We start from the raw sequence: 24,694 nt of genomic DNA, 5'->3' as shown, positions 1-24,694 counted from the left end.
CTCCAAATGTTGGCCAAGTGATGAAGCAAACCAAGGATGCTCGAGTGTTATGGAGTTTTGTTCAGAAATTCAGTTTTGGTGAAAATGCAAATTGAGAGAGAAGAGAGAATTCTGGTGAGTGTGGTCGTGGCTAGGGTTACAAATGGCCAGAAAATTGCTTATATGTGGTCTGTTTAACATTCGTTTAAGAAGTGCTAAGAAGGATTAGCTTAAATGATGAGATTTGCAAAATTGCTAATTTGAACATTGCACATGGAGGTGTGGTCTGGCCTGCACGAAATTGGGCCTCAAACCTCTTGCAAATAACATTTAGAACAAGTCCCAAGTGGCCAATTATGCTGAAAACCTTTAATTCAAAAAGTCAACCATTGGTCAAACTTGGATTTTAAATGAAACAAGTCAAAAAATGCCATTTTGATTGGCAAGGTTTTGGTACATGATGTTTATATTTTTGGAAAGAAGGGATTAAATGGAGCTTGTAGGAAAAAACCCCACTAAATTTGGTCAAAGGAATCATGAGATATGGCCATTTGAAGTTCACAAATTTTTGAAATTGAATTGATCATATCTTGCAAACCATCCATGGGATTTGAGAGTTCTTGGACTTTTTGAAAATGGGAGAACAAGATCTTCAACTTTCATGTTGGGCAAAAATTCATTTGAAGCTTGTATCATGATGTAAGTTTAAGATCAAGAAGTTTCCATTTTTGGCAGTTGAAATTACAGGTCCACTTTCTATTTTGGGAAATTTCTGATTTTGCTTTGAATTCTTCCATGATGTGGTTTGACATGATATATGAGGCTTGTATGGACATGAATGAGCTCCTTCAAATCAATTCCCTCCATCAAATCACTGATTAAATCAACAGTTGACCAAGTTTGACTTTCTGTTGACTTTTCTAGGGTTTTGCATGATTGAACCACTTCTGATGGATTCCAAACCCTAATTCCTTGAGAACTTGATTTCAAATGATGTCCCAAGTTGTATGAACTCTTGATTATGGATCATGGTGCCCAAATTCTGCAAGAATGGCCACCATCCACTGCAATGATTGACTTTTACTGATTTTGACCTAATTGCTGATGATTGCTTTAACTGCAAACAACAAGGTTAAACTGACAATATTTTTGTACTTTTTGAATGATAAACATATGAAAAGCAAAGATATACAAATGCAAAACATGCTTGGTGATCAAGAATCAACTCACAAAGCAAACTAGCCACTAGGAGGGAAACTAGGGCATGCCATGATCCTTGAGGCCATGATATGATATGATATGGGCCATGTTATGCTATGACCTAATATGAGATGGTATGCACAATGATAGGTGCAAATTTGAGGTGCTACAGCTGCCCCTATTCAATCAACTAGGAACCCGAACGGATGATAGCAGTAGCTGTCAGACTTTCAGGGTAAACAGGGATTGAATACAAAAGAACCGTAGAAATTTGCACCGACTGGATATAATACAAGAATGCCTGTCAGGATCGGCGAAGAAACAGTCTTGAAATAACAATCTGTCTGAAACGGAAAAAGAAATCGGCCTGAATACCGAAACAGAAACGTCGACCTGGATACCAAAATAAATGGTAACACAGGGATAACCAATGCCTGAGCGTCGTAAGTACATCGACCTGATCGTCGGAAACTTCTTCGGCCCGAACACCGGAAAAACAACATAAGTACATCGACCTGATCGTCGGAAACTTCTTCGGTCTGAACACCGGAAAAACAACATAAGTACATCGACCTGATCGTCGGAAACTCCTTCGGTCTGAACACCGGAAAAACAACATAAGTACATCGACCTGATCGTCGAAAACTTCTTCGGCCTGGATACCGGAAAAACACATAAGTACATCGACCTGATCGTCGGAAACTTCTTCGGTCTGAATACCGGAAGATTGGCCTGAGTGCCATGAGTACATCGACCTGATCGTCGGAAACTCCTTCGGTCTGAATACCGGAAAAACATAAGTACATCGACCTGATCGTCGGAAACTTCTTCGGTCTGAAATACCGGAAAAACACATAAGTACATCGACCTGATCGTCGGAAACTTCTTCGGTCTGAATACCGGAAGATTGGCCTGAGTGCCATGAGTACATCGACCTGATCGTCGGAAACTCCTTCGGTCTGAATACCGGAAAAACATAAGTACATCGACCTGATCGTCGGAAACTTCTTCGGTCTGAAATACCGGAAAAACACATAAGTACATCGACCTGATCGTCGGAAACTTCTTCGGCCTGAAATACCGGAAGAACACATAAGTACATCGACCTGATCGTCGGAAACTTCTTCGGCCTGAAATACCGGAAGAACACATAAGTACATCGACCTGATCGTCGGAAACTTCTTCGGTCTGAACACCGGAAAAACAACATAAGTACATCGACCTGATCGTCGGAAACTTCTTCGGCCTGAAATACCGGAAAAACACATAAGTACATCGACCTGATCGTCGGAAACTTCTTCGGCCTGAAATACCGGAAGAACACATAAGTACATCGACCTGATCGTCGGAAACTTCTTCGGCCTGAAATACCGGAAGAACACATAAGTACATCGACCTGATCGTCGGAAACTTCTTCGGCCTGAAATACCGGAAGAACACATAAGTACATCGACCTGATCGTCGGAAACTTCTTCGGTCTGAATACCGGAAAAACATAAGTACATCGACCTGATCGTCGGAAACTTCTTCGGTCTGAATACCGGAAGATTGGCCTGACTGCCATGAGTACATCGACCTGATCGTCGGAAACTCCTTCGGTCTGAATACCGGAAAAACATAAGTACATCGACCTGATCGTCGGAAACTTCTTCGGTCTGAAATACCGGAAAAACATGAGACATATTATCTATAGCCGTCAAAACGTGGATAATACACTCGCATGGAAGATTATCCATAACCGGGTTGTAGGTTGAAGCCAATGGAAGAGTAACCAGTCATCATCGGGATGAGCACAAAGGGTTAACTCTGATAGGGGATGAAAAAGTGGGATTTTACAACTACCGGCTAGTGGGTAGAAAACCACAAAGATAGGACTTACAACTACCGGTTTGTAGGTAGAAACCAACAAATTCCGCTGAGGATGAATGAGTGCCGGTTAGTGAGCGACTATTCATTTATGCCCCAGGGAAGCACAAGAGACAACCAATAGGAAGCCAATTTAGGATCGATCCAAAAAGGCAGACTGAAATCAAGACTCATCCTAATGAGGAAAGAACTCAATAGGGAAAACCCATCCCATGTAGGGAGGGAACGGAAACAACCGTCATCCACGAGGATGTATCTCAGTGGGGAAATGGCAGGAAGAATGGTAGACACTTTCTGCTTAAGGGGTAGACTCTACATGGAGAGATCGGACACACCCATATTTGCTTGAGGAAAATCTACTGGAGAGATTCGTATCAACAAAATAGCAGGAGACAACCATCAACAGATACACAGCAACAGCTGCAACATGAGTATCCAAATGCTATGATTATGCATGTATGCATTATGCATGATGAATGTATGATGAATGCTGACAAACAGACATGCTCAACACACAGGTCCAGGAGTCAACCACCTGGAGAGAAAACCAAAGTCATCATCCTGCAGGGGAGGAAGAGCCACAAGAGGCTTCCGGAGGGATCGTCAGTCATAACCGGAGAAAAGAGTTCAACATACTGGCGTATGCGCCACAACAACTCGTGATGAAAACCTGAGATACCGAGAAGCAACCAGATCTCTGATGAGAAATACAAAAGCATTGATAAGGCTCATCATGCCAACAACTCCGCTGGGGGATCCATCTGAGGGCATGATGGAGTATTGGGATGTTGATCTACCAAATACTGAATCTTCAAAGAAAAACACCCACGTTGGGGGAGAGATGAAGACTGCTCTGCTGGAGAGGCGAAAGTTGAAGTCTTCAGTAAACACTCTGCTAGGGGAGCTGCCCCACAATAATGTCCGAAACAGCAAACTTGCTGGGGATGCCCCACGGTAGGGCTTAAACAGCACTCTACTGGGGATGCCCCACAATAGAGCTAGCAGGGATTTGGAGGAAGAATCTGTACTGCCGGGAACATGAAGATGAACAACTTCAATCAACACTGCATCGGGCAACTTCATTGAGGAGAGACCATACGAGGTTCTGCAGGACAAAGATACAGTCATGCTCGAGATACGAACAATTGTCTTACCTATTGATAATCATACCACCCTTGGGAAAGCACTGCGGGTCTCCTAAGTATCCTTTCATCATCGTGAATGTTCACTTTGTTTAAGAACAATTTTTGAAAAATTTGTTTATTTTGAAAACAATGATACTTTATCAATTAAACATGCAAAACATTTGTTGAGTCGAAAACAAATAAGAGTGCAAATAGTTGGATAAAAGCTCAAATTGATGTGATGGAATGGTAGTCTGCAAAGGGCGAGACTCCATAGATCTGTACAAATTTGAAATCGGTGATATATATTGGAGAGGGCTACATTGAACATAATGACCTTTCCTCTATCATTCTGAATTTTCGATGTATTCAAAACTTCAGTCGACGACGAATCGAGAATCCCTGAAGGATGACAGATGTACAGCACAGTCTTGTCAAGATGCAGTTACTTGCCAAATCCCTAATTTTTGCCTAGATTGCCCCAGTGTGAGGTGTTCAATCTAGCGGGATGCAAATTCTTTTTTCAATGTCTCTAACTTTTGCCTGGATCGCCCTTTCGGGTTTTCAATCCACCGAGACGCTCCTTTTTGCCTAAGTCGCCCTTTGGGGGTGTTCAACTTAGCGAGCTGTTTGCTTTTTTTTTTTTAGGCGAAGTATTTCTTGACTGCATCGGAGTTCACAGGACGAGTGAACTTCTCCATCCATTGTTGTAAGTGTCAGAACACTGCCTGAAGAGGCTCTCTTGACAACATATGGACATTCATAGCTTGGGGGTTCACTTGCCCCTGGAATCGGGCACGAAAGACAAAACTTTTTTGAGCACAAGGTCCCTCGGAACACACGAGGCTTGACCTTCTTGTTGAATGCTTTTTTTTACTCTCTGCTGATATGAATGACCATGACACATGGCAGTTGATCTCTTCCTTTCGATCGAATTCAGCATCAGCCAACTTGGGACTTTGAGGGTGCTATCTTTCTTTTGTTTTTTTTCTTTCTTTTTCTTTCTTTTGATTTCTTTTGATTTCTTTTGATTTTGATTGATTTCTTTTTTTTGATTTGCACCCTCTTCTTTTTTTGTGCTTGTTTTTTTTTATTTTGATGCCCCAGTTGGCTGTTCTGCTGATTCTCGAGATGCAGCTGAGTGATCTTCTTTTCTTGCTCAAGAAGTCGGGAAATCTTGTCAGGAATCTCTTCAAGCATCGTCTTCTTCCGCTTCGAATACAGGGAATTCAAAATTGGGAGATGACGTCCGATCACTATGTTCAATGGGTTTAAGAAACAACCTGCATAATGATTTTGATATGAAAAGCTTTTTGAAAAATCAAACAAGACAATCGTTATGCAGATGAAAAGATTGCTTTTATTCTTGTTTTTTAAAGGTTTTTTGTGATCACCAATTTCATGCAAAAAGCGAAAAGGGAAAACAAATGGAAAAACAAATGTTTAACATGAACTTATTTGAATGAAAATATCATTGCACAAAATGTTGCCAACAATGTCATCACTTCTCCTTTTGGCATGGGAGAAGGGTTTTTAAACAAAGCGATTATTACAAAGACTTATGAACAACTGTAGGAAAGCCCACAGTGACCCAATTGTGGCGGACACCACCAGGAATGACGAAATTGTTCAAGTCCTCTGCGTCCTCTTCCAAGATAGCAGCATCCTCTTCTTCAGGTTGATCGTCATGGATGAATCCTCCACTCTTGAACAGACCTTGCTCATTGCATGCCCCAGAACAGTAGCCAATGCCAGCCCGGGATCGGTTAACCAGGAATAAATCCATCAACAGGAATAAATCCATCAACAGGAATAAATCCGTCAACAGCACTAAGGCTGGCAAAATCCTCTCTGAATTCACAACTCTCTTGCTCAATCTGATCCGTCAATCTGGCAGAGTTGGCTCTGGTATAGTACCGGCGAAGTGCGTCTTCAAAATAAATGAAAATCGCAGGGTCAGACCACAGGACGGGAGACCGGAGCAAAACACCCGCTGATGCAAATGATGCATGAAGTGTTTATGCATATGCTTGTTTTTGTTTCAAAGGAACTCGAGGGTTTTATTTGCAAACTTTGAAATATTTAAGCATTTTGATCATATATGAGAATATCTCATCAGATATATCAGGTGAAAAAATTTTCCCGATTTTTTCATGTTTTGAAATTTTTTTGCAAATAAACTCCTTTGAGTTCCTTGAGAACTTTTTTTTTTTTCTGATGATATGGATGCAGATGAATGCATGAATGCATGAATGCAACAAACACACTCAAGGATCAAGCAAAGCACGCCAAACAAAGGTCGTGGGAAAGCTCATTGTATCCCTAATATCAATCATCCCTTTTGGTGGATTTAGGTTTTCACCTTATCGACACCCAAGTTCCATTGATATTAACGGTACATGAACCGGCTCTAACATCCTTAATATCAACCAGCCGCTTTGGTGGACTTAGGTTTTACACCTGATCCGGGATCCATTGATATTAACAATGTTTGAACGACTCAACCACGAATCACGGGTTTGTTGAGAGTCACGAGCATGGAGTCTCGGTTAAGAACCACCCAAAGGGAGTGTACTAGGGTTTAAACCTGCCAGACATGTTCTACCAGAGGTTCCCATAATCATCGTTCCATCTTTCGAATATTATCGGAGGAACGAATACTCGTATTCCAAAAATATTCTCAAGAGAAACTCTTATGAGTGTAGTATCGCGTAACAATCGTATCAGAACTGACATCTGAACGACCTCCGCACTACGGTCCTAAAAAATAGGCCAAGATGGGTTTGGTAAACTAAGGTCCTTGGCTTCTGCGGCACATGATTGAAAGAATAATGCCTAACCACAAATAACTTGTGTGACATTATTAGTTCAACATGACCTCCACCAAGTGAATGGTCTCGCAAGTCAACTGGCTAAGGAATACTCCACACCAGTCAACAAGACTATGCCATTCTCCTATCCTAGAGAGCACTCGAGTTCGGGTATAGAACTCATCTCAACTGACTCCCACCCCACGAAGAAAAACAGACAACCGGCCAGGCAGAATGAATAATGAATATGAATGCAAACATAAGTGTACACAATAAATGCAAACAATAAATGCACATATATACAATGAATGCAATAAATAACAGCACAAAGCAACCAAAATCCTAACCTAGAGAGCGCTAGGAGAGACTCGCTCAGGGAAGATGGACCAGCATAGGTCAACTTCTCTATATCCCCAGCAGAGTCGCCAGCTGTCGCATTACGCGAAAAACCGGCGGGAAAAAAAAGAAACAACAGAGCCGCCACCGTGCGTTATTTATCCCAAAAGAGGGAAAGGAAACGCTCAGAGTAAACCTGGAAAAGAACATGGTCTCGCGACCAAAGAGAATGGGTTCGGGAGTCGGTTATGCGAAGGGAAGGTATTAGCACCCCTACGCATCCGTCGTACTCGACGGGATCCACGCACAAAAGGAAGGAATATGGTTGCTAAAACGCTGCTCAAACACACACACACTGGCTGAAAGAGACACAAGAAAACAGACTGAAACTGACTCGGCAGGATATCGCATCCTGGGCCTACTTAGTCTATCAGGCATAGACATCAGAGTCGAAGTAGTTCGGACTGGGGAAACAACACATGCTCGCTAGGATATCATATCCTATGCATACGTATCTTCTCGGACGAGAGAAGAATCCGAGCATTCGTAGCTCGGCTGACACGCACACAAACAAACAAAACAAAGGCAAACGTGGAGCCCGACTGCCAATCGATGGACTTATGTCAGCATCCGAACCTAAACACACGCAAAGAGGCAAACGTGGAGCCCAAATGCCAATCACTGGACTTACGTCAGCATCCGAACCTAAACACACGCAAAGAGGCAAACGTGGAGCCCAAATGCCAATCACTGGACTTACATTGACATCCGAACCTAAACACACACAGGAAACCAACTGCCAATCGCTGGACTTATGTCGGACTCCAACCAGAACACACACAAGGGTGGTTAAGACACAAAGGGTTGAAAAAGAAAAAGGGCGCCCGGAGAGATCAGCTCAATCTCCTGCCTACATACTTCATCTGGTGTGAAGATCAGGGCGATGTAGTTCCCCTACGCAGGGACAAGGATCTAGCCTAACCAGATAACAGAGGGAGACACAACACTAGGGAGACTACGACTCGAGCCTAGATGTTGTCATGCAAAGTCAACCCTAAGTTAAGGTTTCTAGCTAAATGGCGCAAGGGCCAACCTATCCTAGACAAGGCTTGCACAGGAAGCAAGGGTCTCGATTGCAACTAGGGCAAGAGAAAGAGGAGGTCTCAATCGCAACGAGGGCGAGAGAAGAGAAAGTCTCAATCGCAACGAGGGCGAGAGAAGAGAATTAGTGTTAGTTATTAGTCAAACTCGGCAAGACATCGCGTCTCGTGCCTACGTATCTCACCTGAACGTGAGAATCAGAGTTGCCGTAGTTCGGCTAAACAGTTACTGTTGGTTTGTGTTTTTTAAGTGGACAACGTCACTGCACAATCTACCTGATGCTCGACCTTTGGAGACTTACTCATCTGTAGTAGAAGGAGTGAATGTATCCTTGAGAGGGGATGGTGTTTGTTTGTGTTTTAAAGAAACAAGCAAGAAAGGAAGTCCTATACGAAGGAACCGTGCTACGTTAATTGACATGCAAACGAGACTACGCGGAGTCTAACAACCTAGGGGATATGATCACACCACATAGGCACACACAAACACATTCAGCATAAAGTAAACACACCAACAAGGGGGCTCAAACATGGGTTAGGTTTTAGTCGAGGGGTCATATCAACCTCGACAGACAAACCTCTGGAATGGGGTGAGTGTTGCTCTTAACCTTGCCATTGAGGGGCTAAGGTGAAGCAGATGAAAGGAGATGAGGGGTGTGCCTCATTGCTTCTATCCCTGGCCTGGGAGAGCATTTGACAAGAATGTGTGGGTTCAGAAAGTGGGAACCCTTCTACACATTTAATACTGACTCAACTGTGCAATTGCACAAGATCTTTGGGTTTTTATCTGTAATGCATCAACACAGTGGTGTGAGCAAAACAGAAGACACACTGAATAGCAGGGGATAGGTTGCTTATCCCTTGGTTCTGCCAATTGCCTCTTTAGGAGGTCTTTGACTCTGTACAAGGACAAATTAAACATACACAAGCATTGCCTCTTAAGGAGGACTTCAGACAGTTTGCCCGGCCGAATAACAGGCCGGGTCTCCAGACTACATGAAGTAAAAGAGATTATACCTCAAGCAATTTTCTAAAAAGCAAAGCAAAGCAAGTTCAGAGAACTTAAGCAACTAAGGGTACCTGAAAGAGTCAAACTAATCAGTAAACATTTCACAAGTCAAAGCAAAAGGAATTGAATCCACAGACAAAACAGATGATCAATTGTGCAAAGCACATGACTCAAACACATGAGTCAAACCTACAAAACAAAGGTTAGCATATGATATGTAACCACACTCAATCACATTTGTATGATCTTTGAAGCATTGGTGCTTAACCTGAAACAATGAGCTCAAACATAAGCCAGGAGACCCCTAGGACAAGCCTAGGGTCAAAGACAAATAAAAAGGTCAAAACAGCAAAGGAAAGTCAACCATAATCAAGTTCAAACATTTAGGAAGCAAACACAATTGGATTTATATTCATATCATGCATCATCATCATTTCACAAACCAAAGAAGGCAAGGCATGGCAAATGAAAGCACAAAGAAGTCAACAGAATGACTTGCATCAAAAGTCAACTCAAACAATTTCAAAAAAAATCATCAAATAAATCAAGTTCAATCCTAACACCTAGCATGGTAAGCATGTCAAATTTCATTGCATTTGGATAAGTGGAAGGCAGTCAATGAAAATCAAGAAGTCAACACAATTTCAAGTAAGCACAAAGAAGTCAAACAATCATGGGTCAACTTCAAAAAATCATAACAAGATGAAAACAGATGAGAAATGGATGGGATCAATACCAATGTAAAGCTCAAGATGTCTAGTATGCACATATGAAATTTCATGATCATACAATAAGGTATGAGAATTTCCCAGATGATATGGCAAGGTGTGTCACACAAAGTCAACAATTGACTAGGCAGGGAAGAAAAATCTCAAACAAATGGAAAATAGTTCAAATAAATCCCAGAAAATTCACACATAAACTAGACATATGAGAGAAAGCTTATGCAAAAATTTGGATCATTTGGAGGTCAGGAAGTATGTCATTAAAATTCATGAAAATGCACATCATTGGTGTGACACAAGTTGTCACACCCTACTTCAAAAATTCATATCTAGCAAACCACAAATGATAAATGCACAAATTCTACATCAAAACAAAGATGAATGAGTCTAGTTTCACCACAAAAAATTTCAGGGGCATTGGATACATCATCATCATTTCACAAAAGGAATGGCAAAAGGTGTCAAATGAGCATACATGTTAAAAACCCTAAAGCCATTTAAAATCCAGCCAACCAAAAATTCAGCAAAAATCATGATTAAATAATAGACATTCATGTGAAGATGATGGAAAAAATTTCATGATTTTTGGATTTAAATTGAATGAGAAATGAATTTTGGAAGATTGATGAATAATTTGGAACAAAGTGAACAAAGGACATGAAAGGAAGGTCAAACATGGTTGACCGAGTGGCATTTTCGTGATTAACACATCCACTTATCAAAACGCAGAGTTTCAGGCCACGAAATAAAATGTTGTGATTGGTTAGTGGCTTAATGAAACAGTACTCATGCAGCAAATTCAAACCAACAGCCAATAGCATTCATGATTTCTGGGCAACGACCAACAGGGTTCGTGCAACCTAGGGTTTATGCAACAGCAGCATTTCATTTTCATGCAATCATCATCAGTTGAGACTCATGGCAAACAGCATAGCAGTAATACAACAATGTTCATGCAACATCAAACAAACAATAATCCCAAACACGATTCATGGGAAATTCTGGGCAGAGCTAGGGTTTAAACACAACAGCAAAGCTTCATCACTATCATTCAATCATGAAAATTAAAATGCCCAGAACAAGAAATTAAGCATGGCAATGGCATCAGCAAACATCAGGCAGCATAAATCCAACAAGCATTAACATTAAATCGAGTTAACCAACAAGAAATCGTGCAAAACCAAAATGTCCAACAAGCTTTAAACTCAGATTTCTCCTAGCATGGTTAATCATTTCAAATGATACAAGTTGCAATGGAATGGGCATACAAAGACCTATCCTAAGCATAGTATAGTTTGGCAAATGATGAGATTCGAAATGTTACCAAGATTGAAGCACAGTTGAGTAGCAGTGGTTATTTGGCCTTCAAAGCTCGAAACAGATGTGCTTTAGGCTTTGGAATGATGGATGATGAAGCTCTTTCAGCTCAAGAATGCACGAGATAGCTTGAACCCTAATCTTCCATGAGAGAGCTTTGGATGAAACAGTGCTCGAAATGCTATTCCAGCTGATGTTTGATGCTCCAAAATCCCTCCAAATGTTGGCCAAGTGATGAAGCAAACCAAGGATGCTCGAGTGTTATGGAGTTTTGTTCAGAAATTCAGTTTTGGTGAAAATGCAAATTGAGAGAGAAGAGAGAATTCTGGTGAGTGTGGCCGTGGCTAGGGTTACAAATGGCCAGAAAATTGCTTATATGTGGTCTGTTTAACATTCGTTTAAGAAGTGCTAAGAAGGATTAGCTTAAATGATGAGATTTGCAAAATTGCTAATTTGAACATTGCACATGGAGGTGTGGTCTGGCCTGCACGAAATTGGGCCTCAAACCTCTTGCAAATAACATTTAGAACAAGTCCCAAGTGGCCAATTATGCTGAAAACCTTTAATTCAAAAAGTCAACCATTGGTCAAACTTGGATTTTAAATGAAACAAGTCAAAAAATGCCATTTTGATTGGCAAGGTTTTGGTACATGATGTTTATATTTTTGGAAAGAAGGGATTAAATGGAGCTTGTAGGAAAAAACCCCACTAAATTTGGTCAAAGGAATCATGAGATATGGCCATTTGAAGTTCACAAATTTTTGAAATTGAATTGATCATATCTTGCAAACCATCCATGGGATTTGAGAGTTCTTGGACTTTTTGAAAATGGGAGAACAAGATCTTCAACTTTCATGTTGGGCAAAAATTCATTTGAAGCTTGTATCATGATGTAAGTTTAAGATCAAGAAGTTTCCATTTTTGGCAGTTGAAATTACAGGTCCACTTTCTATTTTGGGAAATTTCTGATTTTGCTTTGAATTCTTCCATGATGTGGTTTGACATGATATATGAGGCTTGTATGGACATGAATGAGCTCCTTCAAATCAATTCCCTCCATCAAATCACTGATTAAATCAACAGTTGACCAAGTTTGACTTTCTGTTGACTTTTCTAGGGTTTTGCATGATTGAACCACTTCTGATGGATTCCAAACCCTAATTCCTTGAGAACTTGATTTCAAATGATGTCCCAAGTTGTATGAACTCTTGATTATGGATCATGGTGCCCAAATTCTGCAAGAATGGCCACCATCCACTGCAATGATTGACTTTTACTGATTTTGACCTAATTGCTGATGATTGCTTTAACTGCAAACAACAAGGTTAAACTGACAATATTTTTGTACTTTTTGAATGATAAACATATGAAAAGCAAAGATATACAAATGCAAAACATGCTTGGTGATCAAGAATCAACTCACAAAGCAAACTAGCCACTAGGAGGGAAACTAGGGCATGCCATGATCCTTGAGGCCATGATATGATATGATATGGGCCATGTTATGCTATGACCTAATATGAGATGGTATGCACAATGATAGGTGCAAATTTGAGGTGCTACACATATCAACATTCAGGTAGGAGTTGTCGGCTAATCTTCTCAAAGTCTTCTTATCTTTCAAAGATGCCCCAGGCGGATAAATCTGACTTTGGAGGAAACACTTGATGTCAAAATACCACGGCTTCTCATCTTTGACCTCTTCAACGGCAAACACATGAGATGGCCTATCAAGATGCATTATAGTCAAATTGGGAACAACATTCCAAAATTTCAGCACAATCATAGAAGCCAACATTCCAAGAGCATCTGCCACATCCGGTTTTCATCTTAAGGGATATGATGAAATTCAACCTTTGTAAAGAAAGTTGAAATCCTCCTCGCATAGTCTCTATATGGTATCAAACCGGGTTGATTCGTCTCCCATTCACCTTTGATCTGATTCACAACCAAAGTTGAATCTCCATAAACGTCAAGATATTTGATTCTGAGATCAATGGCCTCTTCAAGCCCCAAAATGCAAGCTTCATACTCAGCCATATTATTTGTACACTTGAAAGTCAATCTAGCTGTAAACGGAAAATGCGTTCCTTGAGGAGTAATAATCACTGCCCCAATGCCATTACCATGCTGATTAACAGCTCCATCAAATACCATGCCCCAACGGGAACCAGGTTCTGGCCCTTCTTCAAGCAATGGTTCATCGCAATCTTTCATTTTCAGGTACAAGATCTCTTCATCAGGAAAATCATATTGTACTGTCTGGTAATCTTCAATCGGTTGGTGAGTCAAGTGGTCAGCCAAGACACTACCTTTAATCGCTTTTTAAGATCAGTATTCAATATCATACTCGGATAACAACATCTGCCAATGGGCAATCCTTCTAGTTAAAGCAGGATTCTCAAATATATACTTGATTAAAACCATTTTAGATATCAACTAAGTAGTATGATTCAACATATACTGACGCAGACACTTAGCAGCCCAAGTCAATGCGCAACAAGTCTTTTCAAGCATAGAATACCGAGTCTCACAGTCAGTGAATTTCTTACTGAGGTAGTAAATTTCATATTCTTTCTTTCCAGTTTCATCTTGCTGACCAAGAACACAACCCATACTTTCTTCAAGCACAGTCAAATACATGATCAACGGTCTTCCTTCAATAGGAGGAGACAGAATCAGAGGCTCAAGCAGATATTCTTTGATACTGTCAAAAGCTTTCTAGCAATCTTCGATCCAATCACAAGACTGGTCTTTCTGAAGAAGCTTGAATATAGGTGCACATGTGGAAGTCATATGCGATATGAATCTTGAGATATAATTCAAGCGGCCGAGAAAACCTCTAACTTGCTTCTCGGTTTTTGGAGCATGTATCTCTTGTATTGCTTTGACCTTGGCAGGATCAACTTCAATACCCTTCTCGCTGACAATAAAGCCCAACAACATACCAAAACGAACACGAAATGTACACTTATTGGGATTCAAGTGGAGTTTGTATTTCCTCAAACGCTGGAATAACTTCAATAAATGCTCAACATGTTCTTCTTCATTAATGGATTTAACAATCATATCATCAACATAGACTTCAATCTCTTTATGCATCATATCATGAAAAAGAGTGGTCATTGCTCTCTGGTATGTTGCACCAACATTCTTTAAACTGAAAGGCATCACTCTATAACAGAATATTCCCCAAGGTATAATGAATATGGTCTTCTCCATATCTTCGGGTGCCATCTTGATCTGATTATAACTGGAAAATCCGTCCATAAACGAAAAGACTTTAAATTTAGCTGTATTATCTACCAACATATCAATGTGTGACAGAGGGAAATCATCTTTCGGACTATCTTTGTTCAAATCTCTATAATCAACACACATACAGACTTTTCCATCCTTCTTCGGAATAGGCACAATATTGGCCACCCACTACGGATACTTAGCGGTAACAAGGAAACCGGCATCGATCTGCTTTTGCACTTCTTCTTTGATCTTTACTTCCATATCTGGATGAGTCCTCCTCAACTTCTGCTTGACTGGAGGGCATTCTGGCTTCAATGGCAACCTATACTCCACAATCTCAGAATCTAAACCAGGCATGTCTTGATAGAACCAAGCAAACAAATCTAAATATTCTCGGAGAAGATTAATCAACCCCTTCTTAACCTCTGGACACAGTTGAGACCCAATCTTAACCTCCTTCACATCATCGTCGAAACCCAAGTTGACTAGCTTAATCTGCTCATCGAATGGCTGAATGGCTTTTTCCTCGTGCTCAAGTAGACAAGATAATTCATCAGATACTTCTTCATCAGTTTCTTCCTCATCCTCAAACACAGGGAAATCAAAGTTTGGAGAATGAGTAGGATCATGTATTTAATGGGTTTGGGAACCAACCTGCATAATGATTTGATATTTTGATTTTAGAGAAGTGAATTGTGACCAAATATTATGCAGATGGACAATTATTATTTATTTATTTATGTTTTTTGTGATTACCATTTTCAGAAAAGCAAAAAGTAAAAAATAAAAACATCATAGATGTGGATGAATAGGATTGCATTTTATTGATGATAAAATTGAAAATTTCCAACAATGTTCACTTCTCCCTTAGGCATACGAGAAGGACTTTTCTTAAAATAATGAAAAAAACCAATTACTTAGAGTGATGGACAATAACATGAACATCAACATCAACCCAATTGTTGCAAGCATTTCCATGCGTTAGAAAATCAGCGCAGTCATCATCTTCGTCACCCTCGATTACAGCAGCTAAGTGTTGTTCATTACCATGGATGAACCCTCCGCTATGGAAACTCAGTTGCATATCTTCAGCTTTGACATTGAACGACCCTCGCTGAAATCTCAATTCGGCTTCATTCTTGTTCTCGGCGACCTCTACCATACGGCCCCACTGATCTGTACTGCCATCTTCAATAAGTTTCTGGGCATCTTTGAAAGAGAACATGGGTGCCCCAGTTTTCTTCACTTCAACAATAGATAGAGCTTAGAATGGAGTTCCAACCTCCTCCTCAGCTTCCACACACGAAAAGGACGACAAATGGCTGACCAAGAATGCTTTCTCTCCACCTACAATGACAAGCTTGCCATTCTTCACAAATTTCAATTTCTGGTGCAGAGTGGATGTTACAACTCCAGCCTCATGGATCCATGGCCTTCCCAACAAGCAGCTATAGGCCGGGTGGATATCCATTACTTGAAAAGTAATCTGAAAATCGCTCGAACCTATCTTCACTAGAAGGTCCACTTCTCATACGACAATCTTGTAAGAACCATCAAAAACTTTTACGATTACACCATTATACCTCATTGGGGCGCCTTGATAGGAAAGTCTGGATAGAGTTTATTTGGGGAGTACATTCAAAGAAGAACTGGTATCAACCAACACATTTGATAATGCATCCTCCTTACAGTTCATCGATATATGCAGTGCCAGATGGTGATTTTTGCCTTCCTCAGGAAGTTCTTCAACACAAAAGCTCAAGTTTTTGCAGGAAGTGATGTTAGCCACAATATGGTCAAATTGATCCACAATTACATCATGTTCTACATGGACTTGCTCCAACACTCTTTGCAATGCTTCTCTGTGCATTTCAGAGTTCATGAGCAGAGACAACACTGGAATTTTCGAAGGAGTTTGGAGCAGCTGCTCCACCATATTAAATTCGCTTTTCTTGATTAATCTTAATACCTCATCATCATCATCAGGCTTCAATTTGATGGATTCACCAGACTGACACATTGGATCACTAACTGGATTTACTACAGGTACATCAACCTTCTTACCAACAGGCACATCTTCTACATTCTTCGAGAAAACGGGGCCAAATACACGACCACTACGGGTCAGCTTCGCAATATCAGCAATGTTCACAACAGAATTGGTCGTAGGCAACGAAACTTCTTGGCCATTCTCCACCATTATAACATTATACTGATAAGAAACAGCTCTATCGGATGCATACGGGTCGGGGCCCGCTAACCGTATTACTAACGGCGATACCGATATGTTGACGTTGTTTTGCTGCTACTATCAAATTGAATTACTACCCGCTCAGGGGTCTTGAACACCGGAACAATAACATTCACATCATTTATATCCCTCGACTGTTGAATATGGATTACATTCTCATCCATCAACCCTTGGATATCTCTCTTGACGATCAAACACCCACGGGGGTTTGCACTGCAAATCGCATAACCATCATGGTCGTGCTCGCAATCACTGATGGTACACAGGGTCCTATGCATCTCCACTAAGGACTTACAAATACGTCTCACATCGAATACTCTGAAATTTCCTGGACAGTCTTCTACCATATTGATAGAGGAATTACCATGAGCGGGGAATGGGTTAGCTTTCACATTCGGCACACGGTCCTCAAAGGACACCATCCCACTTTTTACCAACTTATGGACCTCATACTTCAACGGGTAACAGTTTTCAATAGCATGGTCGGGAGCTCCTTGATGAAAGGCACAACGGAGTTCAGGCTTATACCACCATGGAAGTGGTTCTGGAATTTGCGGAGGATTTCTTGGTTGAAGTAGGTTCTTGAGAACCAAAGACGGGTAGAGTTCGACGTATGACATAGGAATAGGGTCAAAAGACACCTTCTTCCTCTCGAAATTATGTTGTTGTTGATTGTTGTTAGTGTTGTTGTAGTTGTTGGTTCTTTATTGTGGTTGTTGTTGACGTTGTTGTTGAACTGGTACTGATTGATTATTTGAAAATACTGGAATAACTTACGAGACTTGGTGATGATGCTGACGCGGTTGCGGATTTATTTTGACATGAGGCCTCCTCTGCCTCCCTACTGACACTGCATTGGTTTCACCTTCTTTTTTCTGGCAAAACTGCTTCCATACTTCTTGCTTGATGACACCTCTTCCTTAGACAGACGTCCCTCTTGGACTCCTTCCTCCAACCTCATCCCCATGTTTACCATTTTGGTAAAATCACTTGGGGAACTAGCAATCATTCGTTCGTAATAAAACGAACTCAGGGTCTTAAGGAAAATCTTGGTTATCTCCTTCTCTTCCAACGGAGGATTGATCTGAGCAGCAAGCTCTCTCCACCTCTAGGCATACTCTTTGAATGTCTCTTTGTCCTTTTGAGACATAGACCTTAGCTGGTCTCTATCAGGCGCCATGTCCATATTGTACTTATACTGTTTCACAAAAGCTTCACCCAAATTGTTAAATGTGCGAACACTTTCACTATCTAGCCCCATGTACCACCTCAAAGCGGCACCAGTCAAACTGTCTTGGAAGTAGTGAATCAATAACTAATCATTATCAGTTTGCGTTGACACTTTCCTGGCATACATAACAAGATGGCTGAGTGGACAAGTATTTCCCTTATACTTTTCAAAGTCATGGACTTTGAACTTCATCGGGATCTTGACATTCGGCACTAAGCAAAGTTCAGCAACACTCTTACCAAATAGGTCCTTTCCTCTTAACGTCTTCAATTACTTTCGCAGCTCAAGGAACCGATCCTTCATTTCATCCATTTTTCATAAACATCTGGGGCCTCAGATGGCTCAGAATGGTAGATGGTGTCCTCAACACGAGGCAGAGTATGGACGACTGGAGGCGGCACGTACATGGTCGGGCTAGATGCCGGCATGGAAGAAAAAGTAGGAGCAAACCCTTCAGGCATGAAATTCGAGGGCATCCCTCACGGGAATCCAGTAGGCATAGTTGGACTAGATTGAGTAGCAGCCACAAGCACAGTTGAAGTAGTAACCTCTGAGATGACAGTCCTCTAAGGAGGAGGAGTTGCGGGAGTTGGAGAAGACTGATTCTAAGCATCTAGAACAGACTCCATCATAGCAGTTAGACGAGCAATCTCATCCTTCAATTCCCGATTCTCTTGCTCTAAGTGCTCCATAATTCGGGGTTGATTGGGGCGAGCGTTGTATTGGTGAGTCAACTTGGTTGAAGCACAGAAGAATAACCGATAAGACATCTGGAAGAAGAATCCTGTTATGCAAATGATGCATGAAATGCAATGTTTTGTTTATTTTTGTTTTCAAGGAACATACTATTTTATTTGAAAATATATAATAATAACAATTGTAACAATCTGATTGACCATCAAATCTCTTTTATTCACATAATTTGGAAGGATTACACTGAGTACAATTTCAGAAACCAAAATACAAATACAAGAGAAAAGGAAACTAATCATCCTAAGGATCCCCTAACAACAGTATCAGATGATCTAGTAGCAGGCGCATACTTCCTTCGGATGTGTCGAATCTCGGACTCAAAAGAAGACTTCATCTGAGCCTTCTCAAGGATGAGCTGATCAACAATCTTCTTCCAAGCACCGGAAGACTGAGGCATACTAGAGGAAGATGGACCCTCTGGCTCTCTCTGTCTCTTCACTTCTCGGTCTTCAAGAAGTTCACTAAGCGCATCTTTGTCTTTGGACTCAAGCTGCAACTCCTCATGCTTTCGGCTCAAAGCATGGAACCGCTCTTCCCACATATCCTTCTCTTGCTTCATCTTGGCGAGTGCGTCTTCCAACTCCTCTATATCTTGGTTAGGGAGAGTTAATGGCTTAGCCATAACCATAGATATAGGTCTCTCACAAGCATAAGGCATCTTCAACTCCAAAGCTCTCTTTTTCACCCAAGTAGTGTAAGCCTCCAAAGCTATACAGTTGCACGGACCAAGCTCGGATCTTCCTTTCCTATGCACATTATGCCAATCATGCACTATCTTCTGCTTCAAATGTTGGGGATATTTACCCTCTTGATAGAAAAGACCTTCTAACTGAGTGTTATTAGGTTTGTCTCTCAAGGGGAACCCAAGTTGACGACGAGCCAAAGCAGGGTTGTAGTTTATTCTTCCTTGTGTACCAATGAGGGGAACATTAGAGAATTTACCACAACTATCAATAATATCCAAGCAACTCAATGAAGAATCATACCAAACAATATCATCATTAGTGAGGGACATAAGTCTCTGAGACCACCGTAGACATTGTTTATTTTCCACAAACGCAGGTATATGAGGCAAGTGAGAAATAAACCACTTGTATAGAAGAGGAACACAACATACAATAGTTTCACCACCTTTAGAATTTCTCAAATGCAAAAAGAAGTACATATCACCCAACAAAGTAGGCACAGGATTCCCAATCAAGAAAATTCTAATGGCATTAACATCAACAAAAATGTCAATGTTGGGGAACAAAGCCAAACTATAAATGAGTAACACAAAGACAGCTTCAAAAGCATCAACGCTACCGACTTGAGCAAAGGAAATAGCTTTCCCTATGAGAAACTCAGAAGTCAACCCAAATATTCCTCATTTCTTCACCCAATGAGCCTCAATCTCAGACTTCTTCAGATGAAGAGCTTCAGCTATAATATGAGATCTGACAATCTCCTCTAATCCACTAAAGGGGACCTTGTCAAAAACAGGTATTCCCAAGAGATGGGCATACTCCTCCAACGTAGGCATAAGCTGATAATCGGGAAAAGTGAAGCAACAATATAAAGGGTCATAAAACTGAACCAGCACACTCAAGAGTCCTTCAACCACATCAGCAGATAATACACGCAGAAGCTTCCCATGACATTGCTTGAAGTCCAAGGGATCTAATACAAAAGATGATAGCTTCCTTAGCTCTTTCAAATTGGGACATCTGAAACTGCACTTCTTAGTGTTCCTTTGTCCATAATACATGGTCTGAAAATATTTGCAAATAAAACCTCATTTCCTTGAAGTTGCTTTTCGTGTGATGAATGTTATGATGTGCATGAATGCAACAATCATAAATAAGGGATCACACATAAGGCAAACAAACAAAGGTCAAGGGATGAACCAAGTCATTGTCAAGATCAATCATCCATTTTGGTGGATTATGGTTTTCACTTTATCAACACCCAAGTTCCATTTATATTGACAAGACTTAATTGGATCAACCAAGAATCAAAGGGTTTGTTGTGAGTCACGAGCATGGAGTCAGGTTAAGAACCATCCCAAAGGAGTGTACTAAGGATAAAAACATGTAGATCATGTTCTATTAAGTTCCCAGAGTCTTGATTCCATCTATCGGATATTATAGGTTAGGATGACTGACTCATCAACCCATAATATTCTCAAGAGAAATTCGTCTGAGTGTAGTATCGCGTAACAACTGTTGTCAGGTCTACACCTGAACAGTCTTCGTACTACATCCTAAATAAGCTATGTTGGGTTAAATATTCTACGGTCCTCAGCTTCTCGGACCCCAGATCAGAGAAAGTAATGCCTAACCACAAATAACTTGTGTGACATCAATAACTTCAAAAGGGTCTCCACTGAGCAAATGGATCTCAAGCCAACTTTTTAAGGACTACTCCACACAAGTCGAACATGACTATACCATCCTCCTATCTTAATTGCACTCAAGTTCGGGTTAGAAATTATCTCACCACTCAGAGATCACCAAGCACAACAAGGAGATTATATCATACAAACAAATATACAAACATCATATATACAATTATATACACATAAAAAAGTAGGCTAAACCCACTAAGGACTATTCCCCAGCAGAGTCGCCATTTAATTTCTGTATTGGTAAATTCATGACCATTAAGCTATGGATAAACTTAACATCAATAAAACCAGAGTCGCCACCGCGCTTTTATTGTTTCCAAAGGAAAAGGGAAAAGTACGAACAAAACCCAAAAATAAGAAGTTTTCAAATAAAAACTAATAAAATGCCAGAGATTACAGGTAAGGGGTTGGTTACACAGAGGGAAAGTGTTAGCATCCAAAGTGTCCTAGGTACTCCTTGGGAGCCCTTTTTTTATGTGTGTATGTGTTTTGGTATAAAATGATGTTTGCAATAAATAGAATATGGGGATGAGAAGAGAATTCATTAATTATATTTTTTATGTTTGACAAGACCTTCGGACTTGTGCCTACGTACCAACATAAAAATGAGGGATCAAAACCTCGTAGTTCGTGGTATCAATTTTAAAGTGAGTTAATTACTTTTAACAAAAATTTAGATTTAAAAGAGGCACAAAGGGCCTAAAAGAGTTTGAATGAGTGTTAGTTCTTTTTGCCTTTTGAAATTTTAAGTCAAATATGGTTAAGTTCATTTACAAGTTTGATTAAGAAAGGAGTGTGAAAATGCAATGACATAAGGACAAAGTTTCTAATTTGCAATAAAGTCTAAGTTTAGAAATCACAAGCAAAGAAGATTTTGAAAAGGGGGAGATATTTGAAATTTAAGAGAATGGGAGGAGATGAAGAGACTAATCCTAAGCAAAATTTTAAAAGTTAAGAGTTGAAAAGATCTGACCAATGGGATGCAATCCAATAGACAAGAATGTCATATAGAAACCTACTTTTCCTTTGGACTTTAGAATCAAGAAATGTCAATAAGCAAGTAGAAATGTGAAAAGTGAGGCATCAAATAAAGATAGCCACATCCAAGCAAGCAATTTCACAGTCTTCTTCTTAATCTTCCCATGTATCAGATGAACTACTCCTTGATAGGCTCAGAATAAGGCATTGGACACAGGTTCAAAGTAACATTTACATAAAGACCATGTAGCAAATGAATTCATGTGGATCCCAATATTTGCATCAGATGGAAGCTCCAATCACAATAACTTGGTCACAGAAATGTTAGCATTAGCCAAGTCCTTTTGCATAGGGAATGTTGCGTAATTCTAAGTCCAAAGCTCAGATCAAATCCAACAGTCCACACAAACATTTTTTAGGGTTTTTGTTGTTTATTAAGTATTTTAAGGTCTTAAGACCACAAACACAAACAAGATACACAAACAAATATATACAACCATAATATATGGCTCAAGTGAGTAAAGTCAAAATGGCATAAACATAAACAAGTTAAATGATATGTAAAATGGAAAATGAGATGGTAAATGGCTTAAATTTAAATTGCATAAAGTAAATGACTTGAAATTAAAAGCAAGAATAATAAGTGTTAGTCAAATGTTAGTTGATTAGATGTTAGTGGTGTTTTGCTTTACAATTAATTAAGTCATTCTTTGGAGAACATTTAACCTTCTATTCACAAGCATGGATCCTTGAACCAAAACATTTTCCAAAGGAAGGAAAAAAGGCCAAGTTTCCAGACAATACCATGAAAGGGGGGAGACTTACAATCTCACTTACTAGAATGTTATGCTTTTGGGTCACAATTTAGCGCTATGTTAAGCAATCGTAATTGGACTTATGTAGAAGTCACAACTATTTGAGGTCGGACAATAGAAATTTTGGTGTTAATGCATGTTAGAGATATGGTATAATGAACCATACTCCTAAAACATACCACACACAAAAAATAAAATGATCAAAGGATGGACCTAATCTCATCCATACTTGTATTGGTTCATCTAATATGAAGTTAATGATGAACCAATTAGCCTTAGGATATTGAGACTTCATTGGTCAATAAAAAGGGTTGTGATAGAATTAGATTGAAGATGAAGAGGGAGGAGAGATGAGACAAACACAAATTTGTCATGGGAGGAATTTTATCAAATTAAAATCATTCATTCATTTTGGGAGATGAAATGTACATTTCATCAATCCCATAAATCCAATGATTTTAATCCAACAAAAGTCAAATCAACCTTGACCAAGGCCCAAACACATAGTCAAACTTCACAAGTCAATAAAAATGGCTCAACACAATTTCTACATAATTAATCAATTAAAAATCACATTAAAATGCATTTTAATTAAATTATGTTGGATCAAAAAAACCTAAAACCTCTTCAAAACACCAAATAAATGGCCAAGAGATTTATCATAGTTCAAACAAGGTCAAAGGACCTTGGACAAAATATTTCATAATTTTTGAAAAGTCAGAAGTATTTTTAAACAATTAAAAATATGCACACAAAAAATGAAATCATGAAAAATATCAAAATTAATCCAAAAAATAATTTTAATTTAGAAAATGAAAGAGGAAAATATTTGGAATTTTTTGGTGAAAGTCCCATGTTTTTTGGATTAAAAATAAAATTGATATGAATTAATTAAAAATAAGGGATTAAATAAAATAATCAAAAAATCAAAAAAAGGAGAGTCATCTGATCTCCCTCATTAATTGAGGTGGCAGATCAGATGGTCAAGATTCACGCTCCATCATGTTCCCAAGTCAATGCGTGTACACGCATGGTAATCAGAAGCAACGCACGAGATTAAAACAATTTAAATGGATCGGATGACCTGGATTGATCTAGCGTACCACTGGAGCCCTAGCTCCGGTCATCTTCTCCGGTGAGGATCACCGGACTGGTCCAACTTAAACCTAATGAAAAATGAAAAATGAATACACTAATTTGAAGGAAAAATGCTCAGGAGCACGAATCTGAGCTCAATTTTGTCTAATTCCAAGTATATAAAAAGATACAAGGATTTGAATTTTGAGGATCATGAACTGAGTTGCTTCGATTTGACCTCAAAGCAACTCAATCTTCTTGCCTACATTGATAGGACTACAGACAACCAATAATCAACATGAATGGTGAATAATTGAGGGAGAATCAAAGAGATGAAAAATCTGAAAAATCACCTTTAATGGAGCTTCAGATTGGCACGATCTTGATTTCATTTATGCTTGGCCTTGCTTCAGATGCTTGATGGAAGTGAAATAGATCAAGGAAAGGGATGGGCTATTGGAGTTTCAATATCAAAACAGATGGAGAATTGAAAC

Source organism: Lathyrus oleraceus, chromosome 1, assembly GCF_024323335.1.
Source record: "Lathyrus oleraceus cultivar Zhongwan6 chromosome 1, CAAS_Psat_ZW6_1.0, whole genome shotgun sequence".
Classification (NCBI taxonomy): Eukaryota; Viridiplantae; Streptophyta; class Magnoliopsida; order Fabales; family Fabaceae; genus Lathyrus; species Lathyrus oleraceus.
Note: the sequence above shows the minus strand (reverse complement) of the source record.